The sequence below is a fragment of the Magnolia sinica genome, chromosome 18, assembly GCF_029962835.1.
Source record: "Magnolia sinica isolate HGM2019 chromosome 18, MsV1, whole genome shotgun sequence".
NCBI classification, from domain to species: Eukaryota; Viridiplantae; Streptophyta; class Magnoliopsida; order Magnoliales; family Magnoliaceae; genus Magnolia; species Magnolia sinica.
The window spans coordinates 59,422,968-59,440,319 of record NC_080590.1 but is presented as its reverse complement, the minus strand read 5'-3'; positions in this window follow the sequence as shown (position 1 = coordinate 59,440,319).

Below are 17,352 nucleotides of genomic sequence, written 5' to 3'. Positions count from 1 at the left end.
CAAAAAGATATCACCGACCAGAACCAGATAAGATGAACAGAAACGGCTCGGCACTGTAGTCATGCCCAAGGGAGTCGATATGATCAACCCCTCGCGAGCAGACTTTGTCGGCAATCCAGTCAAATGACAAAAATCCTTAGACATGAATGAATGCGATGCACCAGAATTAAACAGTATACGTGTGATTCTCAAGGTTGATCGGCGTCCTTATTCTTCCTATAGGACATGCCGCGTAGGAAAGTGACCCGATTAACTCTTGCTCCAGCAACTTAAGCATACCAATCCTCATCCAAATCCACATACAACTCATCAAATATCAGTACAGTTCTCATTCTGGATAATCACCGGGGTTTAGTACACTCCAAATGGCACTGCCACTTTTCCAGCCGCACAGTCCAAGTGAGTGTAAGAAACCTTACTATCTGCCTGGCCAATAATCTACCAATACCTATCCGGCATGTCGATAGCGGACCCATTCACGAGCTGGTCAAACTCAGCCTAGTATTGCCCCTACCCTCGGGCGAGTAAGGCCACACCCCTTTCTAACCGACCACGACACAGTGGGAGAACCAACTTCCTGGTATTCGGCCCTCGTGCGCTCATATGTCCTCTTGGTCTTGATGTTGGAGTCATCCTTTGGTACCATCGGGTTTAGAGATTTTCGCCCAGGGACATCTATGGCGCCCCCATGCTTAGTAATAATATTTCTGGTATCCGATCCTGCTATCCACGATGTGTCTGTGGAGGTCATAGCCCTGATGTCGCTAGGGCGTATAAAGATCATGTCATACAAATACGAAGTGCACGAATCACACTACCAGTGATCCAACAATCCTGCGCATACCGTGCTCTCATGAAAGGCAACTCCACCTATCAGGGAGCTCATAAAAAACTGCCTGAAGGCATATGCAATGATCATTCACTCCTCATAACAAGCATACATATGATGCATATGAGCATGAATATGGATATATACTAAACATGTTATATGGTGCTGGGCTCTGTCCATAACGAAAATGGGCCTAAACGGCCTACACACTACAAGTATGGGCCTATCAATGGGCCCTAGGGAGAGTGATAATACGGACATTTAACCAACATCATCCTTACAATGTGGACGTTAAACCATCATTGCTCCCAAGGTTTAGCCGCTATCAAGATCATCACGTAAATCACGGTGGAATCATATTACACTGGGTCTTATGTACATCCCATTGGGCCTCGACCCAAGGGCTCCAAATACATCAAATGGGCCGCATAGCATGAGCCCCATATACATCAAGGTGGGCCTCAGTGGGCGGGCCACAAATACATCAAGTTGGGCCTAATCACATGGGTCTTGCATACATCACAATGGGCCTCATAACATGGGCCTCATATCTATTAAGGCAGGTCTCAACAATGGGCCTTATGCAAATCAAGGTGGGCCTCGACAATGGTCCATAAATATGGTAAGTGGGCCACATCATATGGGCCACATGTATATCAAATGGGCCACACCCAAATATAAGTGGTGATAATGATTTTCACCATTAAAATTCCCAAGATCCGCCATAACATTTATTTCCCATCCAATCCGATCATAGGGTCACATAGTCCTGAATTAAGAGGAAAAACAAATTTCCTACTAATCCAAAACTTCTACATTCCAAAGGGATTCCAATGGTAGACGTTCAATCCTCACTGTGCAGTGTGGTCCACTTGATAAATAGATCTGTCTTATTTTTGTCTCAAGCCTTAAAATTATCTTTCAAAAATGGTTGGATGGTTTGGATGCAACACATGCATTATGGTGGGTCCCATAGGGATGGTCGGCATAGATGAATCACATACCTTATGGTGGAGATCCACATTGATGAGAGGTGTGGATACAATACATACATCAGGGGGTCCCATGTGGGGCCCACCATAATGTTTATTTTCCACCCAACCTATGGATAAGGTCACATAGATCTGGGGCCCGCCGTGATGTTTATTTTCCACCCATCTTATTGATAAGGTCACACGAACCTGGGGCCCCCCATAATGTTTATCTATCATCCAATCTGTTGATAGGGTCACACTTACCCTGAAGAAGAGGAAAAAAAATTTCAAAATGATCCAAAAAATGATCCAAAACTTCTGTGATAACCCAAAAGGGTTTCAATGGCAGATGTTCAATCCCACACTGTTTCCTGTGATGTGGACCACCTGAGTCGCGTATACGGTTGATTTTTGGGGCAGCTCGCTGCCTTGAGGGTGGTCCACCAAATGCACCATGTTGATGTTCAACACACATCACAGTGGGGCCCACAGCTGGGGCCGTTGGTCCCTGCCTGCCCATGCACACCAGCATCCAGTGCAGGACGGTGCTGCGTCCTCAGCAGTAGCAGCGCCTACGGCTGCTATATTTTTTTTAGTTTTTATTTTTCCTAGAGAATTTGATAGGTTGGGCTTGCATCAGATCGATCCAACCTAGCGATTAGTTTTTGTGGCTTAATACAAACCCATCAAGTCCAATATTGGATGGGTTTTGGTGTACAGAAATATCAGGGTGTAATTCAACGGTGAAAATACTATTCTCCATGCTATAGCCCACTAGAAAGTCAGATTATCTTCATTTCTCAGCTTAACACCTAAAATGAGCTAGGGAATGGGATAGACGGCGTGGATTATATACATACATCAAGGTGGGGCTTGCACGAGTGGTCCACCCCAAACGTATATAAATCTTCTTTTTTTAAAAAGCTCGTTAGTACATACCAATGTCAGAACATGCACTCCATGTTAGCCACCACACCCTGTCCAGCGTCCAGGATGCTGGACGGCATGAATAAACACATCATTATGGTGGGTCCCAAATGGACGTGGCCCACACATCAAGGTGGGTCCCACATGAACGTGCCTAACTATTTGGAACCAATCTAATACTTGTGTTTTTCCTTCATCTTGACCGTCTAATAGACTCGCTGCAAAGTGGGCCTCACGATCGGACGGCCAAGATCATTTTGCACATGGTGGCCACAAGACATCACACCAAAGAGAGAGAGAGAGAGAGGAGAGAGAGAGAGAGAGAGAGAGAGAGAGAGAGAGAGAGAGAGAGAGAGAGAGAGAGAGAACCAGTGAGATAGAGGGACCCCGCCACTATGGGCCCCTCACTACATTACATACATCGTTGTGGGTCTCACAACAAGTGGTCTCTAAATAAAATGAAATCTAACGGTCGATCACCCACCTCTAGGCCTTCTCCTTGATCCCTTGGACTCCTATGCTTCTTGCCTCAACTTTTAACGGTGGATGATGGGGTTTTGATGGTGGGGATGAGAGATGAGAGGGTGGGCCACACTTGGCTTGGGAGAGAGAAGCTTGGACGTATGGAATATTGTTTCTTGTGAGAGAGTTTTTAAGAAATGTGAGAAATAGAGAATTAAGGGATGAAAGGGATGGATGGAGTGGTAGTTGTAAGGAAAGGTATGGGTTGTTTTGAAAATTTGTAAAAGGGGAATGGTGAGGGGAGAGAGTTGACTTATGAAAAAGGAGGGATGAGTTGTTGTACTTGGAGTATAGCTTGTAATTGACATTGATTGATTGATGGGACATGTCGTATAGATTCCCTCGAAATTCGCAACGCGTGGCATTTTTTCAGAATGAACGCTGGCCCACATCTTTTGACCTGGGTATCGGTTGAGTGCACAAGTCACAGCATTAAAACTACGGCGACGATGCGGTTACTAAGGTATAAGTTTTGAATTGAGCCGACGTTGGTATGTAGGACTCAGCTTAGGATCGCGCGCAAACATCGGATTCCAGTCAAGGGTTGCCGAAATTCGACTAGGAGGACCGCGAAAGCCTACGGAATGGTACGGACTAAGATACGGGTCTTACAACAAGTGTTGGCCCATTTGTGGGGCAAGTGGTCGGCTGAGAATCCGACATAGTCTCGTAATTCGGGCCTAAAATGGGGTCCGTATGGCTATCGCTAAGGGGAGGTGCCCCGTCAATCAAGTCGCCAAGTGTAAGACGTGCCGTACTCCATGTGGCCTTAAGTGGCATTCCCTATATATAACATTGGGTGCAACACGTGTAAGATTTTGCATAACAACACTCAATTTCTCAAGCATTCTACACACTTCATAGCAAAAGGAGCTGCATGCATTTCATTTAACAAAATTTATCACAATACATGAAATATAGCTTTACATGGATCATGACCGGAAATGCATGTGAGCTAATTTAAACAAGCTTTAGCCACCAAACATACCAACAACCAAACAAGTCTACTAAGGCTAGTACAAGGGATGACTAATAGTAAAGCAAACTAAAAGACGACTACATATGTGACTAGTCGTCTAAATCTAGTGATGGAGGAGGAGCACCCTTGTCATGCAGGAAACATAGGATAGTCTTCAAGGTGCGAGACACCTTCTTGAATTTCTGTTTCATAGAGGCCTGACCCTCTTCAAGCTTGGCCCGGGTCTCACTGACTTCCTGTCGCAGGGTGACTTGGCCCTCCTCGATCTGAGCCAAACGGGCTTCCAAAGCAGCCCGGTCACTGTCACACTCATGTGTAGTAGGAGGAGAGCCCTCATCAGTGTCTTTGGCCTCCTTTTCTTCCTCTTCTTACCCTTCCTCTTCTTCACTCTCTTCCTCTATCTCATCTTCACCTTCTTCATCACTCTCCTCTTCTTCACTTCCCGTCTCATCCTCACTCTCATCGAGTTGGGCCTGACGTTGTCGTGGCCCCATATTCATGTTGTTGAGAGTAATGTCATTAATGAAATGGATCGACGTAAGCTTTTCTGAGCCAAGTTTGTAGCCGAATTCACGAGCAACCTTGCATATAAGTCGGCCCAATGGGAGTGAAATGGTTGTCCTAGGAGAGCACGCGGTTTGAACTATTTGTAGTAGTACATACGTAGGCAGGCACAGTTTGTCTCCTTGCCCAACTCAGTATAGGAAGTCTACCATTAGACGTGTGCATTTGCTGCGATTGCTCCACCTAGGATACACATTATGTGTGAAGATGTGGTGGAGCAGGCAGAAGTCAAGAGTCATCTTGGACGCCAAGAGTCAATTGCTTGGATTTCAGTGGACCAGTCAGCCACAAAGAAATCATGTGCGGCGATCCTTTTCACGTGCACTCCTGAGGTTCTTCTTGCTAGCATGAACCTCACCAAGCAGCATCCCCATGATTCGGGCTATCAAGCCCACATTTACAATGGCTTTCCGCCTTCCCACGGGGATAGAGAACTGTAGAGGCTCCAGCTGTGACTCTCGTATATGGGCGTAGAAGGCTTAAACAGTGCTCTCATTTATACGAGACTTGCCCTCAAATATGGGACCCCATTCGGCGTCTAAAAGAAGATCCATCACCGGATAAAGCCCAAAAAGTTTCTCGTCCATGTGTGCTTTAAAGAGGACCCTACAGCCTTGAAATCTTCCATGTGCCATATCCGCCAGTAAAGCTCTCTCGAGAGGAAGCTAAGGATCGAGATCTCACTTCATCCTGATCACTTGATCGATGCTTGAACTTGCTTTGGCCCCTTTTTACCTCCTTGAACAGGTAGGGCAACTAGGCCCGACTTCATCCATGGAAGCCCTCTTCTTCCCCATGAGAGAAAGAAGTGTGGAAAGCGAGAAAATCACTACCACGAGATCGAAAAGAGCCATTTGTGTAAAATAAAGTGGAGGGATAAAATGGGTTGTTGGACTTTGAGATTTTTGAGACACAAAGTAGGGTTTTTGTACTCAAATGAGAGGAAATGAGGGAGATAATAGGTGGGTTTGAAAGGAATGGTGGGAGGTGTGTATGGAATGAAGAAAATGAAGATGATGTGAGGATAAGGGAGAGATTTGAGAGAGAGAGAGATGGAATTTTGGGGGATTTGGAAAGCTTCGCGGGTGTAGGAGAAGGAAATGAAGCAAATGGAATGGATATAGGGGGTCCCACATGATTTCATGGGCCCCACTAGCATGTATAAGACCAGCCCGGCGCGGCCCGACAGGCCCGCTATCTGCGGATGGTGAGGCCTCGCCGTTGGGGTGATGTCATCACCGTTCACTGGAGAAGGGGGCAATGGCATCCCCCTCCCGGGGTGCCGTACGTGTGCGGGGTCCACTTTGAATTCCCTCGATTTACATCGTTTAGGCCCTCAAGTCCGTTTGAGGCGTTTTCGGAGCCCATCTTGCGTATATTCGCGCGTTCCATTCATTTGAGTGTGGAATAGGCTGAATCCTCATATAAACCCATCGATTAGCAGTCTGGAAAAGGATTGGGATCACCTCGCATGATCACAGATGCATACGGGTCCCGTTTCTACGGTCAATTTCGCTTCAACGATCATATAATCATCGTCGGGCGAAACTTGGGAATTTAGGATCATTTTTACGTTTCATTGCTCCCTCCTAAGTCAAAGTACGTTAGTGTGTATTGTGTGACCATAACCCAGGTCCAGTTTAATCCAAATCATGCTCTGATACCAACTTGTAACGCCATGAAAATCGAGGGTTGAGCGGATGCCCAACTCCCGAGTTCCAACGCATCACTTATGCAACATAGATAATGATGGTTAAATGTTGTCCGTATTAGTGCATTAAACATGAATGGGATTATACCAAATCAACATATGATACTCCAGAGACAGTTAAATTACGCAACCGGAAGACTGTGATAAATATATAGAGCATATAAGTGATTGTAATTCACCAGAGTATGAACATGATACTAGGTTAAATAATTACATGTTTAGTTCCAAAATATACAAAATGATGAAGTGTAATGTCATGTAATCCATATCCCTATAGCCCCGATGACACAACTCCAGGTCTACATAGACCCGCTAGAGAGTCGCAAGTAGGAGAACTCCTCGTCGTCATAGAAGTCAGGCTCTGCCTCGTAAGCTTCGACATCACCTGAAACTATAACAGATTCTGGTTGATGTTTTAAAACACCGTCCTAGAGTGGGAGTGAGTGATCAACTCAGTGGAGCTATAAGGCAAAGGTTAATATGTTATTAATTCAGTCAAGCAGTAATGATAAAGCAATACAACAAGCATTCCTAAGTACTCTGGTTAATGCAAGGATGATATGTATTAATGATGTATGCCCTCGCCTACACTCCCTTTGCGACATCATCTTACAGTCGCGTATGCAACACTCCCATTGTGCTCAACTCCAATGCCAAATGCACATGCAATGAGGTGCATGTACGTGATTAGCCAAGTTCTTAATTAGACCTATTCATACAACAGGTTTGGAAGTTAAGGTACCTCCTTTTATATCATTGACCTAAACAATGATCTATCTAGGGTCGTCAATCCTAGTTAATCACATACAATTGGCAGTTCTAGGTCACACGGAGGGGCTCGTCACCTTAGCGCAGGCCTAGTTTATACTCGAGGTCACTAAGGAAAGACTCATCACCTTAATGTAGTCCTAGTATATACTCGAGATCACTACGAGAGGCTTGTCACCTGATCGTAGGCCGACAACTTGAACACAGTGTCTCATACCACCGTATTTGGCTCACGAGTTTGTTTGCTCACTGATTACTATGGAGAGGCTCATCACCCCAGCGTAGGCCGACAGCTCGACCACGGTGTCCCATACCACCATGCTTGGCTCATAAGTCTTGGCAGATTGTGGTACTAAGGTTAAATGGGCTTTTCACTAGTAAGTTGGTACCTTAAATTCAAGCAGTAGCATCCATACATGGTGAACATACGTTAGGCCAATCGGGTTACTGGGTAAGCTTTACTGGTACAAGCACACATTGACTTAATCGACATGGTGCGCATAAGCACTCCGTGTGGCCTAACCACTATCGACAAATAGCGTACGACTCAGATTCATCAAACATGTCTTGTGTGGCGAAACGACCTCGGCCACTGATTCTGGAATCATTACTGATTGCCTGGACTACGCAGTAGTCCTAATCATATTCAAACACAATAGGCATTCATATGTGATAGTCAAATAGCATGTGACAGTCAATTCACATATAAATCTCATTTGAGTATTTCCACAAATATGTAGTGCATATGTTATTGTATATAAGCATTTCATCCATAAATCATGTAGTAGTAAGATATGTTATATGAAGGAAATTGTAACTATAGATAAGATTATATGAAGGAAATTATAACTATAGATAAGGGGATTGAGAATCATATATCAACACCCTCATTAAATACATTTCAGCAAGCATTTTCTCATTCAGGCATTTTATCAAACACTTAGACTACAAATATCAACATACATGTAATAAAGTAGTTATAACAGGTATTATAGCAAATCCTTTCACGAAGGATTCACCACACGTACAACAATCATGTATTCTCAATTAAAAATCATGGCAAGCACAAATCTTAATTCCATATTCATTCAAACATTTCAACAAACACATGGAATGCATTAAAATCAACATAGTTTACATATATGTGTAATATATGGAAACATCGTATCTAAGCACACATTATAGCAATCAAGTCAATCATAAATCATTAACTAACATTGAAAGCCTTGAAAACCATAACCTAAAGGTTTATATTCCGAACCTTCCGTCGGTAAACTTGTATCGAACTCAGTTCAAACACTATGCCTTCGTCTATGACACAATGGCTACCTGAATCATGAAATATGTAGCTACCTATTTCGTTGATTCATCTACTTAGATACCTAAAACAGAATAGGGTTTAGATTTCTTACTTAAAAATGGAATCGGAATTGCCGGTGTAGCGATACAAGAGGGATGATTCGGTACGTGGAGTGGTGGGATCGAATCCTGGCAGCAAACCCCAACTTTCTCTCACTTCTCCTCACTTTCTCCTTCTCTTTTCTCTCTTCTCTCTCCTAGGGTTTAGGGAATTCGTATGGAATGAGAGAGGGGTGAGTTAAGGCCCTTATATAGGCCCAAAACTGATGTTAATGGTCCCAGGGCCATGATATACTTAGGATATAGCCAAAGGGTGGCTGTTTCAGGCCAATGAATCTCATCTGGAGGTCCATTTCTTGCATACAGTCTGAGGAAAGTTTCCTGGCATTGGATTTATGCCAAGTTAAAGTTTCGGTCCGATCGGGTTTGTAGATCGACTGCAGAGGACCAGTTTCAGTTCAACGGTCATCGCCACTCAATTAGGGCCACAAGTGCGTTGACCTATGTTGGGAAATTTCCCTGATCCGTGGGTGTAGTTAGGTCAGAATCTGACGGTCTCGAACCTTAAATTTGGCATGCAAGCGAACGACCCAATTCACTTAAGTTTGAGTTCATTTTCGAAAGATGTTCATGTTTCTCACATACTTCGCTCTGGGTTCAAGTTGTGCATTTCTGGATATTATTTAGATTTGATTTCTCAGATGGTTATCCAGCCCAATAATGCGGTCATAACCATATAGTTTCGCATTAATCAGACTTTCGACGCACGGTCCAGGTCCGATACAGAGTTTCAATGTGCTCCCGAGAGCAACTGAGTTTTAAGATTGATCTTAGGTTTTCAGGTAATGTAGAGTTAGCGATTTTACCGGTTTTGGGTCTTACTGATCGTATAGAAAGCAGTTTAAGCTAATCTACCGATTAATTCAGTTTAAAATTTAATTATTTTTTTGCCTAATTCACAAAGAATTTGGTCCTTAGTGATTTCTGTATGAGGTGGTAGTCGAGTCTTTGTACGAATTTTTCCAAGACGTTACACAATAAAACATTAAAAACTAAAAGTATTCCTTAAATATCAAATTATAATAAAAGAAGTTTAACAAGAATAAGAATCAACTAAGAAAAACATCCCAATCATGGTACAAGCTTCACCCCTTAGCCCTAGCTAAGGAATTTAGCCAACCATAGACATGATTGGATCTAAGATCCTTAAAGAAAGCATTAAAAACTAGGAAGAAAGGAAGAAGAAACTCTTGGATGACGGCTCCACCCCTTTGCTTTGCTCCTCAAAACCTTAGATATCCTAAAAAGACTTAGGAAACCCATATTTATAGGCTAGTTTCTATAAAATCGCAAGATCATATCAAATTTACGCAATCCGCATAACTCTGTGTAACGCCTTTGATGTCATCGAACAGCCTTCGATGTCATCGAAGGGGTTTAAATCCGGAAGTCACACCTTTTCTCATTTTGTATTGTGTAAGTCTCTGTGTCATTGAACCTTCCTTCGATGTCATCGAGTGAAGCTTCGAGTCATCGAACAGGTCTTTGAGCAATCGAAAAAACATCCAAAATAGTCCGACGAGTTGCTTCATAATTCTTCAGAAAATTCAATGTTATCGAGCTGATCTCGATGTCATTGAGTAACTCCTCGATGTCATCGAGAGAGTCTTCAAGTAATAGAGAATGTCACCTAATATGTCCAACGACTAACTTGAATTTCACGTAAAAATTTGATGTCATCGAACAGTGGTCGATGACACAGATGAATGAAGTGGATTACAACACTTCGTTCTTTGGACTTCATTCTCTACTTTGCTTTCTTGGATATTGGGGTCTTGAAATCTTCAATCTTGGTCTCCAGAGATCCATTATATGCCTTGGCAATTCTTGAGCATTAAATCCATGCTTTTAACATTCTGTTCAATCCAAGCTCTTAAAATCACCTTGTAACACAAACATGTATAAAATACACCATTAAGCATTATCATGTTTACAAAACCAAGATATAAATGGGAAAAAATATGCAATATTTGAGTCTCAACACACTCCCCAACCAGCGTTTTACTAGTCCCGAGCAAAATATGCATGAAATAATCTTCCATTTTCAAAATTTAAAACATTTTTTCATGAAACAATCTTTTGTGAAATTAAGTATGAATGAGTAGACTCAAGACAAGAAAGTGAGATTTTGAAAACCTAAAGCCGAATCACATAAGCAATCAAACAAATAGGTTCTTTATCAGTTTTAAAATCATAAATTCATGTATCACATTTTTCCAATGTGCTTGGTAAATATCAACTTACTTCCCATGAACTCACTATCAGTTTATAATATTAGCCATGTTTATCACATCACAATTAGTCAAAAACTCAAGTACTGAACATATCCCCATTTTCCTTCTTTTTCCAGTTTTTGATTTTATATTGACGGTTACTCCTATTCATTCTTTTTCAGACGTTATATCCTTTTCAAAGACCTTTTTCGTTCTCCTCAAAGATGTTGTCATTCTTCAGTGTTTTCATTATTCATGGCCCTTTTGTCGATCTCCTTTTTTAAAACTGGTTTTCCATCTTTTAACGTGAATAAAAATCTCCAGACTCAAATCTCAACATTTATCAATGATTCACATGCTACCAATAAAAAATCCTAGCATATCCCAAGGAAGCAACTTGAACGTGTTTTGCGATTTAGATTAACATGATATACAAATTTCTTTCTTAATCATTTGAATTTAAGAACATTAGATGATAGTTTACTCGGGTGATCAAACTTTAACAATTCAAGATTCAATTTTCATCTTATTATCCCACTCAAGACATTCTTAATTAAACAAACTATCGCTACTGAACAAGTTTCAGTTTGAAAAATTCAAAAATTTCACCATTTCTGCTAAAAACTAAATAAAATACTGATTGGTTTACCTAATCCACACCCCAACCTAAAATCTACATTTTCCTCAATGAAAAAGAAATAGGCATGTAATGCATACGAGACAACAAAAAGAAAGGGAGTAGTGATGGAAAGATAGTACTTGGAGGAAGGAATTTGAAGCGTTTCTACAAATCTTAGCATGTAATGATTAGCACAAAGTAAAACGAAATAAACTGGAAACAAACTATCCTAGTCTAAATCTTATGAAAGCAATAAATCTAACTATACCTCCATCAGTCTAGGAGATTAATCCTGAATATAGGATTAGTCAGAGGCATGAACATGTTCCCTGAATCAAATTTCTTAACAAATGGCTTTAACCAATTTTCATTTACTTTAAAAGCATTACCATTTGTTGGATTCTTTATCTCGACAGCCCCATGAGGATAGACATTAGTAACAGGGAAAGGGCCAGTCCAACGAGATTGGAATTTATCCGGAAAAAGATGTAATCGAGAATTGTAAAAAAAGACTTTTTGACTAGCAAGAATGATTTCCAAAGGATGTTCTTGCCATGGAACAGCTTCATCTTATCCTCGTAAAGTCTCAAGTTCTCGTATGTGTTATTCCGAATTTCCTCGAGTTCATTTAACTGAAGTTTGCACAGTGAGCCAGTGTTGTCCAAGTTGAAGTTCAAATTCTTAATAGCCCAATAGGCTTTATGTTCCAACTCCACCGGTAATGGCAAGCTTTCCCATAAACGTGTCTAAAGAGTGACATTCCAATGAGAGTTTTAAAGGTTGTACGGTAAGCCCATTAAGCATCGGTCAATCGGAGTGACCAATCCTTTTGGTCGGGGTTAACCGTTTTTTCCAAGATATGCTTAATTTTTCTGTTGGAAATCTCAACTTGCCACTTGTTTGTAGGTGGTATGGAGTGCTCACCTTATGAGAGTTGTCATATTTCTTCATTAAGTTTGTAAATGGCCTATTGCAGAAGTGTGAACCTCTGTCACTACTAATGGCCTGAGGTGTTCCGAATCGAGAAATAGTGTTTTCTTTTAAGAATTTAATGACCGTTTGATGGTCATTATCTTGGCACGGGATTGCTTCGACCCATTTAGTGACATAGTCTATGTTCACAACCCCAAGTGTTGGGTTGCGATGTAGTAATAATCTCGGTGAGACCAAGGTCAAATCCACAGGGACTAATCTCGTGTGTATTCTGAATTTAACTATAACTAGAACTAGATGAAGATATGAATCTAAATATGAATTAAATGAGAGAGTAATTGTGATTAGCATGATTAAAACTAACAAATTCAAAGGTGGTAACTAGGGTTTATACGGATTCACGTGTAGAGATTAGGGAACCATCTTACTTGATTCAAGTCACACGATTGGAATTGGAGTCCTATCCTATCCAATTGGAAGATATACAATTAAGATTAATCTAAACTTTCCTTGACCTAATTCTCAATGGAGGAGAATTGTGATAATTGGAAGAGATTCCATCACCAAACCATGCCCATGGGACGATGGCTAATAACAGGATTTACCAATTCCACAATCTTAAAATCGGAAAAAGAAGATACTCAAAGCTATTGTAGATCTATTGTAATTTGAGTCACAATAAACCATTAAGAACTAAAAGTATTCCTTTAAATTCAAACTAGAATCAAATAAGGTTCAACATAAACATGAATCAAAGTAAGAGAAATATCCCATCACGCTACAAGCTTTACCTCTTAACCCTAGCTAAGAGGTTTAGCCAACCAAAGACATGATTGAACTAAAATATCTTAAGAAAAGTAAAAAAACAACTAAGGAAAATGAAGAAAAACTCTTGGCAAAGACTTTTTCACCCTTTTGCTTCACTCCTCAAACCCTAGAAGATGCTTGAGAACATCTTAGGGACTCCTATTTATAGTTTTGCAACTCCAACTTTCGCACCGAGTTGGAAAAATCTGAAAACCGCCTCAAATTTACGCAGTCCGTGTACTGTCTGCATAACCTTATTCGAGTTGAGGAAAACCTTCGACTGGTCAAGGAAAGTCTTCGACTAGTCAAGGATCACGTGAAATTAAAAGTTCATATTGCTAGAGTTCGAGTTGAGGAATGTTTGACTAGTCGAGCAGGAGTCTTAGACTGGTCAAAGGATGACTTAGACTAGTCGAAGCAGGCAGATTTTTAGGGTTCATTTTCTTCCCTTCAAGTCTTCAATTCTCTTCATTCCTCACTTGATTTTCTTGGATCTTTGGCATGTGAATTCTTCATTTTTGGTCTCATAAGATTCATCCTTGCTTTGGTGATTCTTGAGCGTTAAATCCATGCTTTTAGCATCCTTTTCAATCCAAGCTGTTAAATTCACCTTGCAACACAAATATGATTAAAATAGAACATTAAGCATTATCATGTTCATAAAACCAAGTAATAAATGGGGGATAATATGCAATAGTTGACCCTCAACATAAGTTCGAGTTGAGCAAAGTATGTGTAAAATAAACCTTAATGCTCGATGTTCAAAACCTCTTTCGAAAAATAATCTTTTGTGCAATCAAGTATGAATGAGTAGGATCAAGACAAGAAGGTGAGATTTTGATAACCAAGAGTCGATTCACCTAACAATTAATCAAATAGGTTCTTTATCAGTTAAGTCAGAGTATAGTTCGCATATTAAGTTTTCCAACTTGCACAGTGAAGATCAACTTACTTTTCATAAGGATACTATCATTACATCATGTTAGCTATGCTTACCATATCGAGATTAATTGAGAACTTAAGTACTGATTATGAACTTATCCCCTTTTCCTTCTTTTTTCAGCTTTTGATTTTATATTGACGGTTAATTTTTATTCATTCTTTTACAAACCTTGCATTATTTTTGCATTCTTTTCTAGTTTTTTCCAATCATTTCACCATACATGATCTTTCTGTCAATCTTACTATTTTTTTAACTGGTTCTTTTCATCTTTTTAGGTGGATAAAATTCTCTAGACTTGATTCTCACCATTTATCGACAATTCACATACTAACAATCAGAAATTCTAGCATTATTCATAGAAAACAATTTGAATGTGTCTTGTGATTTAGATTAATATAATATTCAAACTTCCTCTTATTCAATTGAGTGCAAGGACCTTAAGTGATAGGCTACTTAGTTGATCAAACTCCAATAATTCAAAATTCGCTTCCTATCTTATCTTCATACTCAAAATAGTCTTAAATACACAACTTATCGCTTTCCAAACAAATAAACATTGAAATTTTTTTTAAAATTTTGTAAATTTTACTCAAAATTGAAAAAACACTGATTAGTTTATCTAATCTCCCATCCCTAACCTAAAATCTACATTGTCCTCAATGTAAAAGAAAGAAGCATGATTTGTAAAAGAGAAAACATAATTAAAGGAGAAGTGATGGAAAGATAGTACCTGATGAAGGAATTTTGAGGCTTTTTCCAAAGGATATCAGCGTGAAGGTGGGTTAGCACAAGAATTAAACAACCGAAAAGCAAACTATCCTAAATGAACGGAAATCAAACTATCCTAAAACAGCAGAAGCAAACTATGCCAGTCCTAAATTCTATGAAAGCAATAAACCTAACTATACCTCCATCAGACTAGGAAGTCAATCCTGGTAAATAGGATCAATCAGAGATATGAAAATGTCCTCAGAATCAAATTTCTCAACAAATGACTTCAACTGATGTCCATTTACTTTAAAAGCATTGCCATTGTTTAGATTCCTTATCTTCACGGCCCTATAAGGATAGACATAAGTAACGGTGAAAGGACCGTCCAACGAGATCAGAGTTTACCAGAAAAAAGATGTAATGAAGTATTGTACAAAGACTTTTTGACTAACTAAGAATGGTTTTTGAAGGATTTTCCTGTCATGGAACACCTTCATCTTGTCCTTGTAAATTCTCGAGTTTTCGTATGCATCATTCTGGATCTCTTCGAGTTCATTTAATTATAGTTTGCGCAGCGAGCCAGCGTTATCTAAATTGAAGTTCAAATTTTTAATCGCTCAGTAAGCCCCATGTTCCAACTCCACAGGTAAGTGGCAAGCCTTTCCACAGACAAGTCTAGAGGGAGACATTCTAATAGGGGTTTTAAATGCAGTACGGTAAGCCCATAAAGCATTGGTCAATCGGATTGACTAATCCTTTTGATCAGGGTTAACCATTTTCTCCAAAATGTGTTTGATCTCCCTATTAGAAATCTCAGCTTACCCAGTTGTCTGTGGGTGGTATGGAGTGCTCACCTTATAAGAGATGTCATATTTCTTAATTAAGTTTGTAAATGGCCTATTATAGAAATGTGAACCTCTATCACTAATGATGGCTCGTGGCATTCCAAACCGAGAAGTGATATTCTCTTTTAAAAACTTAATAACTATCTGATGGTCATTGTTCCGGGACGGGATCGCTTCGACCCACTTAGTGACATAGTCTACTGCTAGCAAAATGTATAAATTCTCAAAGGATTAGGAGAATGGTGCCATGAAATCAATGCCCCAGCAAGCAAATGCTTCAATTATCAGAATGGGGTTCAACGACATCATATTACGACAGGACAATGCTCCCAACTTTTAACAATTCTCACAAGTTTTACAAAACTCATAAGTGTCCTTGAACATAGTGGGCCAATAAAAGCCGCACTGTAGAATTTTGGCCGTGGTCTTTTTAGAAGAAAAGTGACCACCACAAGCCTGAGTGTGACAGAAGGAGATGACACTTTGGTGTTCATTGTCTGGCACACATCTCCTTAGAATCTGATCTGGGCAATATTTAAATAAATATGGATCATCCCAGAAGAATTTGCGTACCTTGGTGAAAATTTTCTTCTTATCTTGCGCAGTCCAATGTGTCGGCGTGAAACTTGTGGCAAGATAATTAGCAATATCAGTAAATTAAGGTGAGTGAGAGACTTTAAACAATTGTTCGTCATGGAACATGTCGTTTATAGGTACCGTCTCAAGGGAATTAGGGAATTTAAGTCTTGAAAGATGGTCAGCTACTACATTTTTTACTCCCTTTTTATCTTTTATTTCCAAATCAAATTGCTGGAGTAGGAGGATCCATCTTATTAAGCTGGGCTTAACATCATTCTTAGAGAGAAGGTACTTAAGCGCCGCATGATCGGTATAGTTGATGATCTTAGATCTGATCAAGTACGATCTAAATTTGTTTAAAGTGAATACCACGACAAAGAGTTCCTTTTTCCGTAGTAGAGTAATTCACTTGAGCCGGATTTAGAGTCTTACTTGCATAATGAATAACGTAAGGCTTTTTTTTTTCTCTGGCCTAACACTGCCCCAATAGCATAGTAAGACGCATCACACATAAGTTCAAAAGAAATGCTCCAATTGGGTGGCTGCATGATAGGTGCGGTAGTCAACATGCCCTTAAGCTTAGAGAAAGCTTTTCGGCATTGCTCAGTCTACTCGTATGGAACATCTTTTTGAAGTAGATTACACAAAAAATGAGAGAGGTAACTAAAATCCTTCATGAATCTTTTGTAAAACCCAACGTGTCGTAAGAAGAATCACATGTCTTGTATACTTTTGAGTGGAGGTAGGGTAGAGATAAGATCAATTTTAGCTTTATCTACCTCAATTCCCTTGGACGAGATGATAGGTCCAAGAACAATTCCCTTATGAACCATGAAATGACACTTTCCCAATTTAGTACCAAATTCTTTTCCTTGCATCACTTCAGCACACATTTAAGATTTTCTAAACAATCGCTGAAGGATGGACAAAAGACACAGAAGTCGTCCATGAAGACCTTTAGATATTACCCCACCATGTCAAAAAAATACTCAACATGCATCGCTAAAAA